General features: G+C 39.1%; 1 long non-coding RNA gene across 1 annotated transcript in view; it reads left to right on the top strand.

The window, feature by feature from the left end:
* LOC103591783 overlaps positions 1 to 14,542 on the top strand; it is a 19,819-nt gene extending 5,277 nt beyond the window's left edge. Inside the window, exon 3 of the long non-coding RNA XR_550612.1 lies at positions 14,151 to 14,542. This is a non-coding gene — a long non-coding RNA (uncharacterized LOC103591783). The remainder of the gene's footprint in view (positions 1 to 14,150) is intronic.
* Positions 14,543 to 15,640: the final 1,098 nt, after the last annotated feature.

Below are 15,640 nucleotides of genomic sequence, written 5' to 3'. Positions count from 1 at the left end.
GGGGAAATTTTTTTTTTTTTTTTTTTTTTTTTTTTTTTTTGCAGCTGTCATCACAGAGGGAACTGAACCATTGACCTTGGTGTTACAAGGCCACACTATTTTCTTTAAAACAACAACAAAACCCTTCAAACTCAATGCTTTATTTTATAAAATACACATATATCCAGAAAAGCCTGAAAACAGTGACCAACCTCATATCTGTGAGCACTTCTTGCTTCCAGATTATGATCTCAAAATACCATTTTCCACCTACAGGCATCACAGCTTTTTGGAGATATTCCTGACTCCAGGACTGGGATAAGAAAAATATTAGTTTAAACAAAATGAAATTGCCAATTATTGCCCAACCTAATATAAAATAAATCTGTAATATCTTTTCATACAGATAACAAGGATGGTGTATTTATTTCTCAGGGCTGCTGTAACAAAGAACCTCAAACTAGGTAGCTTAAAAAAATAGGAATATCCCCATACTGGCCAGCCACCAAAAAAGAAAGAAAGAAAGAAAGAAAAGGCAAGAAAGAAATACAACAGAAATTTATTGTCTCTCACTTCTGGAGGATAGAAGTCTGAAACTGAGGTGTTGGCAGGTTCATGCTCTCCCTAACGCTGTGTAGAATCCTTCTGTGATGATTAATTTTATGCGTTAAGTTGACCAGGCTAAGGGATGCCCAGATAGCTGGTAAAACATTATTTCTGGGTGTGTCTGTGTGGGTGTTTCTGAAAGAGATCAGCATTTGAATCAGTAGACTGAGTAAAGAAAATCACATTCCTCAATATGGGCAGTCAGTATCCAATCCATAGAGTGCCTGACTCGACAAAAAGGCAGAAGGATGAATTCATTCTGCTAGAACTGGGACATCCATCTTTTCCTGCCCTTAGGCCTTCAGACTTGGACTGAATTACAGTAGTTCCCATTATGATATCCATAGTTTTGCTTTCTACAATTTCAGTTACCCACGGTCACCTGGTCAACCGTGAGCTGCTATTAAAGTAAAATAAGGATTACTTAAACACAAGCACTGCAGTACTGCTACAGTAAATCTGATAGATGGCTACTAAGTGACTAACAGCCAGCCATCGGGGTGAGATAGAGCAGGACAGTGTGAGATTTTATCATGCTATTGAGAATGGTGCTCGATTTAAAACTTTTGAATTGTGGGCCGGCCCGGTGGCGCACTGCTACAGTGCGCCGCTTGGGAAGCGCGGCGGCGCTCCCACCGAGGGTTCGGATCCCACATACAGACCGGTTCCCGCTCACTGGCTGAGCGAGGCGCAGGAGCAACACCAAGGGCTGCGATCCTGTTGCCGGTCCCGGTCCGGTACGGGGGCAACACTGAGGGTTGCGATCCGTTGCCGGACACGGAAAAAAGACAAAAAAAAAAAAAAAAAACTTTTGAATTGTTTATTTCTGGAATTTTTTATTTACATCAGTCACCTCACCTCATTTCATCATGTAGTCATTTTATTGTCTCACAGCATCACAGGAACAGTGAGTACAGTACAATGAAATATTTTGACATAAATTTTATTATAGCACAGTATATTGTTATAATTGTTCTATCTCATTATTATTATTGTTATTTACTGTGCCTAATTTATAAATTAAACTTTATCATAGATATGTATGTATAGGAAAAAACATAGTGTATATAGTATCCAGTACTGTCTGCATTTTCAGGCATCTGCTGGGAATCTTGGAATGTTGTCTTCCAAAGATAAGAGGAGGACTATTGTACACTACTGGGTTTCTTGTTTCTCCAGCTGCAGAAGGCAGATCATGAGACTTCTCAGCCTCCATAGTAATGTGAGCCAATTTTCATTTTATGTATATGTAATGTGAATGGCACTGAGAATGCGTCTGGAGGAACAATTTTAAGGATGAATTTTCTGAATTGGTTCTGAGGTTTCTGGAGTTGTCTCTCTAATTTGATTAGCTATAAAGATGGTAATGACTCTATTTCCAATAGCACAGAGAGCACTGCGCATTCGTGGCATGAACTGTTATAGAGTTATGCAAAATATCTGCATTGGATACTCCTTTTTTCTGTTCTTTTTTTCTTAAAAGATGACCAGTAAGGGGATCTTAACCCTTGACTTGGTGTTGTCAGCACCACACTCTCCCAAGTGAGCTAACCAGCCATCCCTATATAGGGATCCGAACCTGTGACCTTGCTGTTACCAGCACCACACTCTCCCAAGTGAGCCATGGGCCGGCCCTTGCATTGGATACTCCTAATCAACTACTTATAAGAAGCAAGGACAGTGATTCTGTTTATGATACTTCTGAATATTTTTGGAAAACTAAGGAATATAATGCCATTGGTTGTTTGTACCTATTGTAGCTGGATGAAGTGGTGAAAGAAAAGGATGAGCTCTGGGGTTTGAATTTCCAGCTCACGAGCTGCATAAATGACCTAAAAGCTTCTAGGTGTGCCCTGAAAGAGAGTCTTATCTCCGATAGCCACAGAGCTGAAATTGCTGAAAATCATACTCAAAACCTCATCCTTAAACTGGCTGAATTACAATGCAAGTTAACTCCAAGCCTCACAGGAAGTCCACTGTTAAAGTGAGGGCATTGATTAAGAATAAGATGCTACAAGTTGGGATGGGGATGTGTGGGAAGACCCTGATGAAGCTGGAGACATTGAGAACCTAAGCTCTAATGAGTCATCTGTGCCAGTGGTAGAGATCTTCCCAAACCTAGCAAAAGTGGCCTTACACCACTTAGTGGAATAGACAATCCCACCCTGGTGGTAGCAGTCTCCCTTCCCAGAGTGGTTTAAGTCTTTCCACCTCTATGTGAGGGGGTTAATTCTGCATTGCCTGAGGAGACACTAATGGCTTCCCCGAAAGCAGTTGTCAGGCAAGATAATTCTGATTCTCCTCAGGATCCACCCCCACCACCTCTCTTTGCTTCTAGACTTATAACTAGATTCAAGTCCCAGTAGGCCCCTAAGGGTGAGATACAAAGTGACCGTGAGGAAGTACACTGCACTCCTAAAGAGTGACTTGAGTTTGTTTGTTTGTTTGTTTATGGCTGGCCAGTAAGGGGATCAGAACCTTTGACCTTGGTGCTGAGTTTTTTAGTTTATGGTTCAGGTTTTTTTTTGGGGGGGGGGTTGCTGGGGAGGGAGGGGGGTGGCGCACAGCTTGCTTGTTCAGAAATCTGAACCTGTGACCTTGCTGTTATAAGGCTGTGCTCTAACCAACTGAGCTAACCGGCCAAGCCCATTTCTAGTTTATACAAGCAGAAATCTGGGGAACGTGTGGGAATGGATATTAAGGGTGTGGGATAATGGTTGATCCAATAAAGTTGGATCAGGCCAGATTTCTTTTTTTTTTTTTTTTTCCTTTTTGTCTTTTTTCGTGTCCGGCAATGGATCGCAACCCTCAGTGTCGCGCCCGCACCTCGCTCAGCCAGTGAGCGGGAACCGGTCTGTATGTGGGATCTGAACCCTCGGCGGGAGTGCCGCCACGCTCCCAAACGGCGCACTGTAGCAGTGCGCCACTGGGCCGGCCCTCAGGCCAGATTTCTTGATATGTGCTGTTACAGGGCACACTCAGCTCCTGGCTGAGGCTCCCCAAAATTTGCTATCAAACCCACAGGTCCAGCTGCCTGCCCCCAGACAAAAGCAAACCACTCAAAAGTCAAATGTTGGTGGAAATGGAAGTCAGTTTTTATTCAGGAATACCAGTGACCTGAGGAGACATGCTAGGCTAACCCATTCCTCCAGTAAACCTGAAAGAGAATGGCCAGGCTAAAGCCATCTCAAAGACTCAGATTTACTGAGGGGTTTTTAAAGAGGGGGCTGAGGGAATGGAATGTGGGAAATGAAAAGCAGGAGGGAGGGGAACATGAGCAGCGAGGGCTTTATGCAAGGTCTCAGGTGCAAAGTCTCTCCAAGACTCTGTCTGGTTTCTGCTGTTGTCCTTGCTGTTATCTCATGGTCCTGCTAGAGGAGTTGAATCAGCTTAGCTTTATTAATGTCTTCCTTGGTTTCCCTTAGATAGTATGTGTAAGTCTGAAGCTCCTGGCTCACTGGAAAATAACTTTACATTTATGTAAATAATGTCATCTTGCCCCATAACCAAGGTTCAAAATATCAAATAACCATGGGAAAAGAGGAAACTCAGAGAAATGCATGCCAAGAACAAACTCTTTCCTTTTAAAATTTGCCTACAGGCCCTTGTGGTTTTAGGTCACAACATGGCTTCAGTCCTGCTCACCCCAATGACTTCCCACTGTCAATAGTTCGTTTCATTTCTATGGAATGGGAAGACAGCTCATCTTACTGCTTAGATGTGAGTCAGGGCATTGAAAGAGTTACTTTGGAATGGAACTATTTGACATGATGGAGGACATTGCTTTTGGTACCCAGCTGGAGTGGCAGAGGGACAAAGGGAATTCCTTTATCTATTGTCTTAACAGTTGATTGACAACAGGTGGCTTACTTAGAGTTAGTAAGCTATACATTAATTGGTACATTAACAATTTTAAGAACTTACATGAATCCTTTGTTCAGGAACAGGTTGTCTTATCCAAGTCATGAGCCCCCCTTCAAGGCTGTAAATACTTTTAGAGAACTGCTTGTGGAGACAAAACATCATTTCCCCCTTTTCAAACAAAACATTCCTCATGAAAGCATTGATAATCAGTTTTTTGATCGAAAAGATCTTACTTCTTTTTGTACTAATCCCTCGGTGCTGGGAAGGCTTATTCCCAGGTCCTCATGTCCCACACTGGGGGGAACGATGAAACAGCAGTTAGGCCAAATTAGGGCAACATGAAGTGCGGTCAGGAATTTAGAAGAAACATGCATTTTTTATATAATCAATGTTTCCAATTGTATCCTGTTATAAAGAGAGAGCAAATTCTTATTGAACCTATGCAAATAACCATATTGTCATAAAAACCATAAGGATACTCACAATTTTTAAATTTTGGAAGAATCAAATAGAAAAAAGCAAATGCCTCCATCTTTGTCCGTAAAAGCATATTTTACAAATTGCTATAAGTTATACATAGCTTAAGAGAGAAGTTTTCCTTGAATCTGGAAAACAAAACATTTAAGTAAAGAACCAACAATGTTTTAAGCAAAAGTCATAAAAGCGTTATCTTTATCAGTTATTTAACCTTATATAATCAATTTTTTGTTTGATCTTGATTAGTAGGTTTATAAACCCACCAGATTTCCTATTAGAGTTCTGAAAAACTTTTATTTTGTTCATTGTTCTGACAGTTATTTAAAATCTGTGTTTACAAGTCTTTTCCATGAATCTGATTGCAGATGTCTTTAGAGAAAAATCAAAACTTCTTGCAGTTTTACTAAAAGCAGATCAGTACTTCAAGAAAACCTTGTTCTAATATGGGAAGATTTAGTTCTGGATCAGTGTCTTTTTAGTATCAAAGTTCAATCTTCAGAAAGACTTAGCTAATTCCCTTCTAATTATAGCCTGCTTAATCTAACTATAGCCAACATAAACACAAAATTCTTTTATAAATTTACCTTTCACAAACCATTACTAGAACTTACTCAGACATTCAACCACATGATTTTAGACTTTCTGCTTTGTCTGATACTTTCTCTTTCCTAAATAATCAGTTATTTTACTGTAGGACAAAAATTTACTACACAAGATGCTATCTCACACAAAAGTATTATCTTTTCTTTTTAACCTTCCTAACCATGACTACATCTCCTTATCCTTCACATCTCCTCTTTTCTCCTACATACTGATGTCTTTCTCAACAGCATTAAATTAGCCCCATTTATCTAAAAATTGCATAATCAAATATCATTCTGTTTTAGGCTGGGTTCGTAACTTTAACTTTAAAAAACTTCTAGCAAAGACAAATATAATCCTGTTTGACCAGTAAATCCAGGCAAAAATGTTTGCTGATAATTCTGAAAACATTTCTCATATGGTCTGATTTTCAAAAAAGCCTTTTTACTCTTTTTTTTTTCTTCAGTTTCAGTTTCAAATGAGTTTTGGGTTAAATTGTCAAATATTTACATTTAGCTAGGAATGGCTGAGTTGTATCAGAAACAGAATCTCCAAGTGATCCTGATTTTTTCCCCCAGTAGGCTTCTGCTTTAACACTTGCAGAACATTGTGCACACATAGACAAATTTTTTCCAGAGACTTAGCCAATTATAACTTCTTCTGTTTCTCAAGCTTGCCTAGAGAAACTCAGAAAAAAACCATTTTCTTTTTAGTCATCAGGTCTTTAATGACCAAAAGGCACAAACTTAGTTACTCAAATCCAAACAGACAGAACTCTCACAGACAAAAAATATAGTGGCTTTTACATCCATGAGTCATTTCTCACCCCAAACGGTACCTTTTAACAAACGAATGACATTTCTCATGCCAAAATGGTACCTTTAACAAACAACGGTATAGAAAGGACTCCCAAAGACACTTAACCAGCTTCCCAGCTCGGATCCTGTCAGAGCCCTCCCTAACACTGCCTTCCTTTACCAACCAAAAGGTGGGGAATGTGATACCTGCCATACAGGTCCAGCTGCCTGCCCCCATTAAAAAATAAACAACCCAAAAGCCAAATGTCGGTGAAAATGGAAGTTAGCTTTTATTCAGGAATACCAGTGACCTGAGGAGAGATGTTAGGCTAACTCATCTCTCCAGTAAACTTGAAGGAGAATGGCCAGGCTAAAGCCAACTCAAAGACTCAGATTTACTGAGGGATTTTTATTTTTATTTATTTATTTATTTTTAAAGGATGACCGGCAGGGGAATCTTAAGCCTTGACTTGGTGTTGTCAGCACCACACTCTCCCAAGTGAGCCACAGGCTGGCCCTTACTGAGGGATTTTTAAAGAGGGGCATGAGGGAATGGAATGAGGGAAATAAAAAGCAGGAGGGAGGGGCATGCGAGCAGTGAGGGCTTCATGCAAGGTCTCAGGTGCGAAATCTCATCAAAACTCCATCCGGTTTCTGCTGTTGTCCTTGATATTTTCTCATGGTCCTGCTAAAGGAGTGGAATCAGCCTAGCTTTGTTGATGTCTTCCTTGGTTTCCCTTAGTATGTGTAAGTCTGAAGCTCCTGGCTGACTGGAAAACAATTTTACGTTCATGTCATCCTGCTGTGTAACCAAGGTTCAAAATAACAAATAACCATGGGAAAAGAAGAAACTCAGAGAAATACATGCCAAGAAAAAAACTGTTTCCTTTTTGAAATTTGCCTAGAGGCCATGTGGTTTTAAGTCCCAACATGGCTTCAGTTCTGCTCACTACAACAGGCTCACTAAGCAGAGATTCTGCATTTAATGTTGCAGCTTGGGGAGTTAGAAAGGGCTCTAACAGTTTGGTTGATTGGCTGAAACATTGATCAGAAGATGGCCCATCATGAGCAAGTTGGAGAGGCTAGATCTCCCTTGGTTTAATAAAAAGGAATGGATTCAAAGGATTAGGGGGATTGAAATGTTAGAGTAGATTTGTCATTTAAGACCCACTCACCCACACTGGGAGGGTCAAGAATACATACCTTTTACCAATAGTTTGAGAAATAAATTTATGAGGGGAGCCCCCACATGTTGAAGAGCCCCATGATCACTCTCCTCTGTAGGCCAGACCTTATAGTAGCTGCCACAGCCACTGAATTGGAAAACCTAAATTCAGTGGGAGTAATTGGATCCCAGAGGGGCACTCAGCCAAAAAAGGTAAGGTGGATGAAATTATTGTTATGGACAGCAGAGTCAAAGCAGTAATCAGAATAGCCTGACCCACATGGACCTATGGCATTGGTTAGTTAATCATGGTATTCCTAGAGGTGGAATAGAAAGCCTAGTAAATTTTTACTTGATCTGTCTGTACAAGCAGAAAAGTTCTAGGTCACATGAACAGAAGTCTAAGTCATGGCCCCACAATCAATTCCCAGACTTAAGCCAGTTTACAGACCCAGAACCCCTTGAATGAAGCAGAGGTCAGGTCACTTCAAGGAAGGACCCTGGTACACTACCAAAAGTTTATACTCTTAAGTCTTTCTCCAGTTTTTCCCCAAAGGGACCTATGGTCTTTTACCAGTATAACTGTGCATTGGGGAAAAGGAAGTAATCAGACCTTTTGTGGACTACTTGACACTGGCTCTGAACTGACACTGATTCCAGGAGAACCAAAACATCACTGTGGCCCTCCAGTCAGAGTAGGAGCTTATAGAGGTCAGGTGATCAATGGAGTTTTAGCTCAAGCTCATTTCATAGTGGGTCCAGTGGGTCCCCAAACCCATCCTGTGGTCATTTTCTCAGTTCCAGAATGGATAGTGGGAGTAGACATACTTAGCAGGTAGCAGAATCTTACATTGGTTCCCTGACCTCTGGAGTGAGGGCTATTATGGTGGGAAAAGCCAAGTGGAAGCCATTAGAACTACTCCTACGTTGGAAAATAGTAAATCAAAAGCAATACTGCATCCCTGGAGCGATTTTAGAGATTTAGTGCCATCATCAAGGACTTGAAAGATGCAGGAATGATGATTCCCACCACATTTCCATTCAACTTTCCTATTTGGCCTGTGCAAAAGACAGATGGATTTTAGAGAATGACAGTGGATTACTATAAGCTTAACCAAATTGCTATAAATTGGATGCTCCCCCCAATCTCACTGAGGCTTAATCCTTACTGTAGCTCTTAAGGGTGTGAAATCCTATTATGGTAATTGAAAGATGGGGCCTTGAAGAGGTGATTAGATTGTAGGACCTTGCAGTAGTGAATGAATTAATAATAGTGATCAGGGGTGTGGTTCTGAGGGCCTTAAAAAGAGATTGCATGAGGAGCCATCTCTCTCTCTACTCCTCCATTTTCTGACATGTGAGACCCCTGGGTCTCTGTCACCACCACCAAGACCCTCACCAGATGTGTTCCTTGGATTGTGGACTTTTTAGCCTCCGAAACTGTAAGCAATAAATTTCATTTTCTTATAAATCACTCATTTTCAAATATTTTGTTATAAACAACAGAGATGGACTAATACACAAGTGGTAACTCTAAGTGCAGCTGTTGTACCAGATGTGATTTCATTGCTTGAGCAAATTAACACATCCCCTGGTAGTGGTATACAGTTATTGATCTGGAAAATGCCTTTTTCTCCATCGCTCTTCATAAGGCCCACCAGAAGCAGTTTGATTTAAGCTGGCAAGGCCAGCAATACACCTTCACTGTCTTACTCTCTAGCCCTATGTCATTTCATAATATAGTTTGCCCCTATGTCATTTCATAATATAGTTTGCAGGGATCTTGACCACCTTTCTCTTCCGCAAAATATCACATTGGTCTGTTACATTGATGACATTATGCTGATTGGACCTACTGAATGAGAAGTTGCAACTACTCTAGACTTACTGATAAGACATTTGTGTGTCAGAGGATAGGAAATAAACTAAAATTGAGGGGCCTTCTACTTCAGTAAAATTTCTAGAGATCCAATGGTGTGGGGCATGTTGAGCTATCTCTTCCAAAGTGAAGAATAAGTTGTAGCATTTGGCAACTCCTTCAACCAAGAACGAGATACAATACCTAGTGGGCCTATTTGGATTTTAGAGGCCACGTATTTCTCTGGAAAATCCTGACTAATACACCTCCCTGGCCTCTTCCCAGCATCTCATGATGGCCAGCAATTTTTGGCATTCCTTAGCTTGTAACTGCATCAGTTCAATCTCTGTCTCCATCTTCACATGGCATTCTCCCTGTGTCTTTATATCATTTTCTCTCTCTGCATGTCCATCTCTGTGGCCAAATTTAACCTTTTTCTAAGGACTCCAGTCATATTGAACTAGGGCCTACCCTAATAACTTCATATTAACTTGATTGCCTAAAGACACTATTTCCAAATAAGGTTACATTCTGAGGAACTGGAGGTGATGATTTAAACATATCTTTTTGTGGGGACACAATTCAACCCATAATAGAAGGTATCAAAGACTGCTATTGTAATGTCAAAAAGAACCAACATGAAGAGGTTCCCGCTGGTCAAGGATAAGACTCTTTGAGAATCAGTAGGAGCCTGGCTGGTTAGCTCAGTTGGTTAGAGTGCCACCTTGTAACACCAAGATCGAGGGTTCGGATCCCTATACTGGCCCCCTACCCGCTCCCCCCCAAAAAATCTCCCAAGAATCAATAGGATAGTACTTGCAGTAAGTTGGACTACATCAAATATTTAAATCTATTAATGTGTAATGCAGCTAAAAAAAAAAAATACCATTAATATTCTCTGTGGTCTCTCCAATAGGAAATTCAGACTGACACAGAGGTTGGCTTTCAAGAGGCTTAAAACAGAAGGCCTAATTCCTCTTAAGCCTGGGCACAGAAGACAAAGTGTAACTCCCACCTTGTCCAAGCAAATTACAGAACCAACCCGGATCCAAGATTTCACCCCTTGATGGGAGGAATGGCACAGTCACATTGCAAATGGTGCCATTTGGACACCAGTCTAAGAGGAAAGACCTAGCAGTGTTGATTTCAGGGGTTCTCCAAGGAAATAGCTCAACCACATTATATAAAACAAAACCCATGGTCAACAACTCCCTCTCCTCACCCCGCACACACAGACACACACAGCTTCCGAGCATATTAGTACTCCATTTTTTTTTTTTTTTTTTTGGTGGCTGGTCAGTTTGGGGATCTGAACTTGACCTTGGTATTACAAGTCTGTGCTCTAACCAACTGAGCTAACCAGCCAGCCCAAAACACCTCATTATTTTAAAGATTTGTAAAAAAAAAAAGAGAGAGAATCAAGTATTTATATAGCCTTTATTACATGAACTGTACCACTGAGTACCAAATAGTAAATGTACTAGGTTGAATGGTTGCCCCAGAAAGGTATGCCCATATTCTAATCTCTGGAACCTGTGAATGTTGTCTTATTTGGAAAAAGGGTCTTTGCCGATGTAATTTAGTTAAGGATGTTGTGATGAGATCATTTTGGATTACAAAATTACCTGGGTGGGCCCTAGATCTTATGATAAGTGTCATTATAAAAGACACACAGAGAACAAACAGAACAGCAGAAAGAAATATGACCACAGTGGCAGAAATAGGAGTGATGCAGCCATAGCTGTGCCAGCAGCTACCAAGAATACTAGCAGCCACCATAAATTGGAAGAGCCAAAGAACAGATTCCCTGCTAGAGTCTGCAGAGTGAGTGTGACCCTGCCAACATGTTTATTTTGGACTTCCGGCCTCCAGAACTGTGAGAGGATAAATTTTTGTTTTATGCCACCAAATTTGTATAATTTATTACAATAGCCTCAGGAAAATAATACAGTAGATGAGAGAAACTTTCTCTTTAGAAAGTATTGCAGCTGATAAGTGAATAAGGAATGGTAGAATATTACCACTTTGCCACCCCAAATGAATTAAGAGATGAAGTCTTTAGCATTGACATCTGCCAGCATCACAGAAAGAGAAACAACCAGATATTATGTGTTTCCTGATAAGAACATGCAGCCACCTATGAGGAGGTCTTGCCCCCCATAACCCCCCAAAATATAACACTGAACCTGATCAAGCTTATACATGCAACTAACAGTTTACAGATAATACAGAGGATGTAGGGATATGTTAAGCTACATATCAGGAATGCAATCAGCAAAATCCAGACTCTAGAAAGCTATAGAACAAATGATCTGATTTTCTTCAACAAATAAATACAGGTGGAGAGAGAGCAACCGATACATTAAAAGACATTTAAGAGAATCTATCAATCACAACATGTGGAACTTATCTGGATCCTTATTTAAGTAAACTGTAAAAGAAAAATGACAATTATGAGACAATTGGAAATTCAGACACATGCTGGATATTTGATGAGATTAAAGAGTTACTGATAATTTTTTAGGTATGACAGTGGTTTTACTTTAAAAGTTCCTTATCTCTCAAAATTCATCATGAAAACATTAAGGATAAAATGATATGATCTCTAGGATTTGCTTTAAAACAGTACAGAAGCGGGGGCATGAATGGGGTATAGATGAAGCAAGTTTGGCCATGGGTTGAGGGTGAGTAAAGGGTGCATTGGGATTCATTATATTATTCTATTTTTTAATATGTTTGAAATTTTCCTTTAAGAAGTTTTACAGAGGCTGGGCAGTTAGCTCGATTAGAGCACGGTGTTATAACACCAAGATCAAGGGTTCGGATATCTGTATTGGCCAGCCACACACACACACAAAAGTTAAAATAATAAGCCCAATGAAGCATTATCTTACAATCAGTAATGGTTCTTTAGCCGCACAGTCTTAACTTCCAGTCCAAAGACTTCATCAGTATTCCCAAGAAAGCCTGATATTGTGTTACAAATGCAATTAACATTAAACACTGTTTAATTACATGGATTTCCTCTTTATCTGATTCTTGGATCTCAGCTATGTGTGCCTTCCTTGAATCATAGGTTAAAGAACTGTGAATTGGGACAGTTAAAAATGGTGAAAATTAGGGTGCTTGCTCAGATTTTTTTAATAAAAATATTCTTCTAGAGGGCAAATGATCTTTGATTTAACCACCAACTTTATCATATTCACATTCCTTCAACTTTGTAGAGGCTTCTGATATGACAGAGAATTTTACACATAAAACTTTCTAATAGAATATATCATAGCTAAGGAAACTAAATCTGTAGTTAATTTACAAACCGCATCTTAGAGAATTATTACTGAAACTAGAGGTCATTCTCCATAACCTACCCTCCTCTGGTAGTAGAGCTTATAAGTATAGGTAGTGGAGATTATAAAAGGAGATGTGGCAGAAAGATTATTATAGATTCCAGGCTAGAATGGAAGTAAGGAATCTGCATAAACATTGAGGACTCTTTCTTTTAACAAGGGTATCTGAAAAATCAAGGGGTGTGGTTCAGACACCTTCTTGAGAGCTAAGGCTCTGGATTAATGTTGTAGAACGATTCTTCAAAGATAGCCAGTACTCAAAACAAATGAATGTTTAAACAAGAAAAAAGATTTTTAAAAAAGATGAATAGTTTGCCATTTTGTTTTCCCTGCCAAATTGACAAGCAATAATAACAGTAATTCATTTATATGGCAGTGTTTGCTTTTTTTAAAACTTTAACCACACACTGTTTTCTTTAGAGCTTGTAACAGTCTGATGAGATAAGTAACATTATCTCTTTATTATGGATAGGAAACAGACTTGGGTTAAGCAATGACTTGCTGAAGGTCATATAACTATTTACTAGTGAAGTTTTGGAGGTCCAAGTTCAAGGCTCTTTCCGCATGTTAGGGATAAGAAGCTGGCTTCAGCCAGCTGCCAAAAAGAATAAAAAATAAAAATAAATAAAATAAAGAAGCTGTATGTCCAGGAGAATACAAAGGTTTTGAATTGGATTATGTTGCTCCCTAAATTTGTCGAGTTTGTGTTAATAATGTAATGCATTAAACTTCATTTGGGAGAAGAGAAATTCTATAGAGTATACAAAGTTGAGACTTGAAACTGAAGCTTTGCCCCAATTAAATATAATTGCCTTCATAAGAGCATCAGCAAAGAGCGTTCATTAAATCATTTGAATAACTGATATTTCTGTTCCTACATCAGCTGAAAATCTCATCAATTTCCTGTTCCAAGTAGCATTTACTCAATTACTGAATTTGGCAAAAACAGTCATTTTCTAATAAGATTCTCCATAATCAAAACATTTCTGTCTAGCTTTATAATTATATTTTAAATGGTTTCATAAAACAAGAAAGAAATGGATGACCATTTTTAATGGTAGAAAATTGAGAAGGGAAGTTCTTTCTATTTTACTTAATGGGCCAGCAGTATGACTTTCATTATGTGGACAGAAAAATAAATTGTGTCTGTGCCAATGTCATTGCTCAGTAATTAGAAGAGACTATGTGTATTGAAAGGTGAGGTGGAATAGCAAATACCCAAGAGCATGAGCGAGCTTTGGAGTCACATAGATTCAGATGCTGTTCTCGCTCCACCTGTGGACAAGTTACTTCACCTCATCTGTGAGATGGCATTTAGTAATATTACTTTAGAGAGTTGTGTGAAAATTATAATCCGTGTAAAGCCCCTTAGCACAGTGCTTGACACAAAGCAGGTTCCTAATAAATATTAGAGACAACAATAATATTGACAGTATGGAAAATTAAATGATGACTTCTGTTTTGTCTTTTTCTAGATCTTGTTGAGCAGTGGAGTGGAGCAAACATTAGGGATTAGAACACATCTGAACTGAGTCCACCAATTAAGCAAACATATCTATCTTTTGAAGGTGTGAGTTTTTTCCGTCTGTGAAATTGGAACAAGAAAGAAAGGAATTCCAAGTTTGAGATAAAACATATACCACACTTTAAATGAGTACATTTTCCACCAGTTTATTTGAGGTTAAATAATTTGAGTAAGTGATTTCTCTGTTTTCTACATCAGTTGAAAATCATCAGTTTCCTGCAATGAATCAGTTTGCTTAAAACTTGAGTCTTTGTATAAACCTCAAGGCAAGATACATGATTGCTCATCTGTCAAGTGTACAGTGAATTACCATTCCTCAATAAATCTTAAATTGCAATGATAGACTTTCAGCCTTCAGATACATTATATTACAGTATGTGTGATAAAAGACAATCAGTACTAGTATTTGGTCATAGGATGGCAAAATGCTCTTAAGCCCCGATATAGCACAGGGTTGGGAACCCACAATCCCTAGAGAACTGTTTCATTTCTTCTTTATGTTTTTATAGCCTCCATAGTGAAATTTATCACTAGCAGTGGTTTTATTTGCAAAGGGTAGAATTCGTCACATATTTGCTTCTTAATTCTAATTTTAGCGAACAACAACACAGTCAAGTCCAAATCCTTTACTTTCTCTCCTTTTCCCCTCACTTATTTTCCTTTCTCCTTTCCCCCCTTCTTTTCTTCTCATTCCCTTTGCTTTTATTTTTTATTTTTAATGCAATAGTGGCAGAATATAAAACATAGCCTTTTTTCAGTGACCATAATATATTTTCATCCTTTTGATATTGGCTTAAAAAATCAAATCAGAATTTCTGTCTGACTTTTTAAAAATGTGACTGTATAATGATTATCAAATACAGACCTTTCTCAAAATCTCTGTTCTTAGTATCCATATTTATTCCACTTAATTTTATCCTCAGTGAATCATGGCATTTGAAAAATATTTTATTCCAGGGAAAAAACTAACAAAACAAGAAAAGTTAAATTACCAAAAGCTATCAAATAAAAATTATATAAAATAAAAGATGACACTCCTGTATGCCATTCACAGGAGCCCAGAGTAACCCAGGGGGCCTTTAAGACCCTGGACTTCCTGACAGATAGCTTAGAATCACAAGCTTTTATAGAGCAAAATCACGGGGGGCGGGGTGAGAGTGTCCCGTGATCGTGTGTGAATCTGATTGGTGGTGGTGAAGTCTGGCCTCTCGACTGATACTTTCCATGGTGCCTTGGGGTCCAGGGTGTGTTTGCTTCAAAGCAGGTTTGTAGTTGTTTGTTATCTGCAAAGGCAACTGGAAATTGGCCTTACAGATGTTATCCCAAGCCATAAGGCATTTATTTAAAGAACATACATCCTGACCTTCAGATCAAGTCCTAGCCTAAGGAAGTTTGTTTAATCAGCTCTACTCTTATCTTCTTATTGATGCTGCTAGGAAT

The sequence above is a fragment of the Galeopterus variegatus genome, unplaced genomic scaffold (genome assembly GCF_000696425.1).
Source record: "Galeopterus variegatus unplaced genomic scaffold, G_variegatus-3.0.2 Scaffold1029, whole genome shotgun sequence".
NCBI classification, from domain to species: Eukaryota; Metazoa; Chordata; class Mammalia; order Dermoptera; family Cynocephalidae; genus Galeopterus; species Galeopterus variegatus.
Note: the sequence above shows the minus strand (reverse complement) of the source record. Positions and strands in the feature narration are given on the sequence as shown.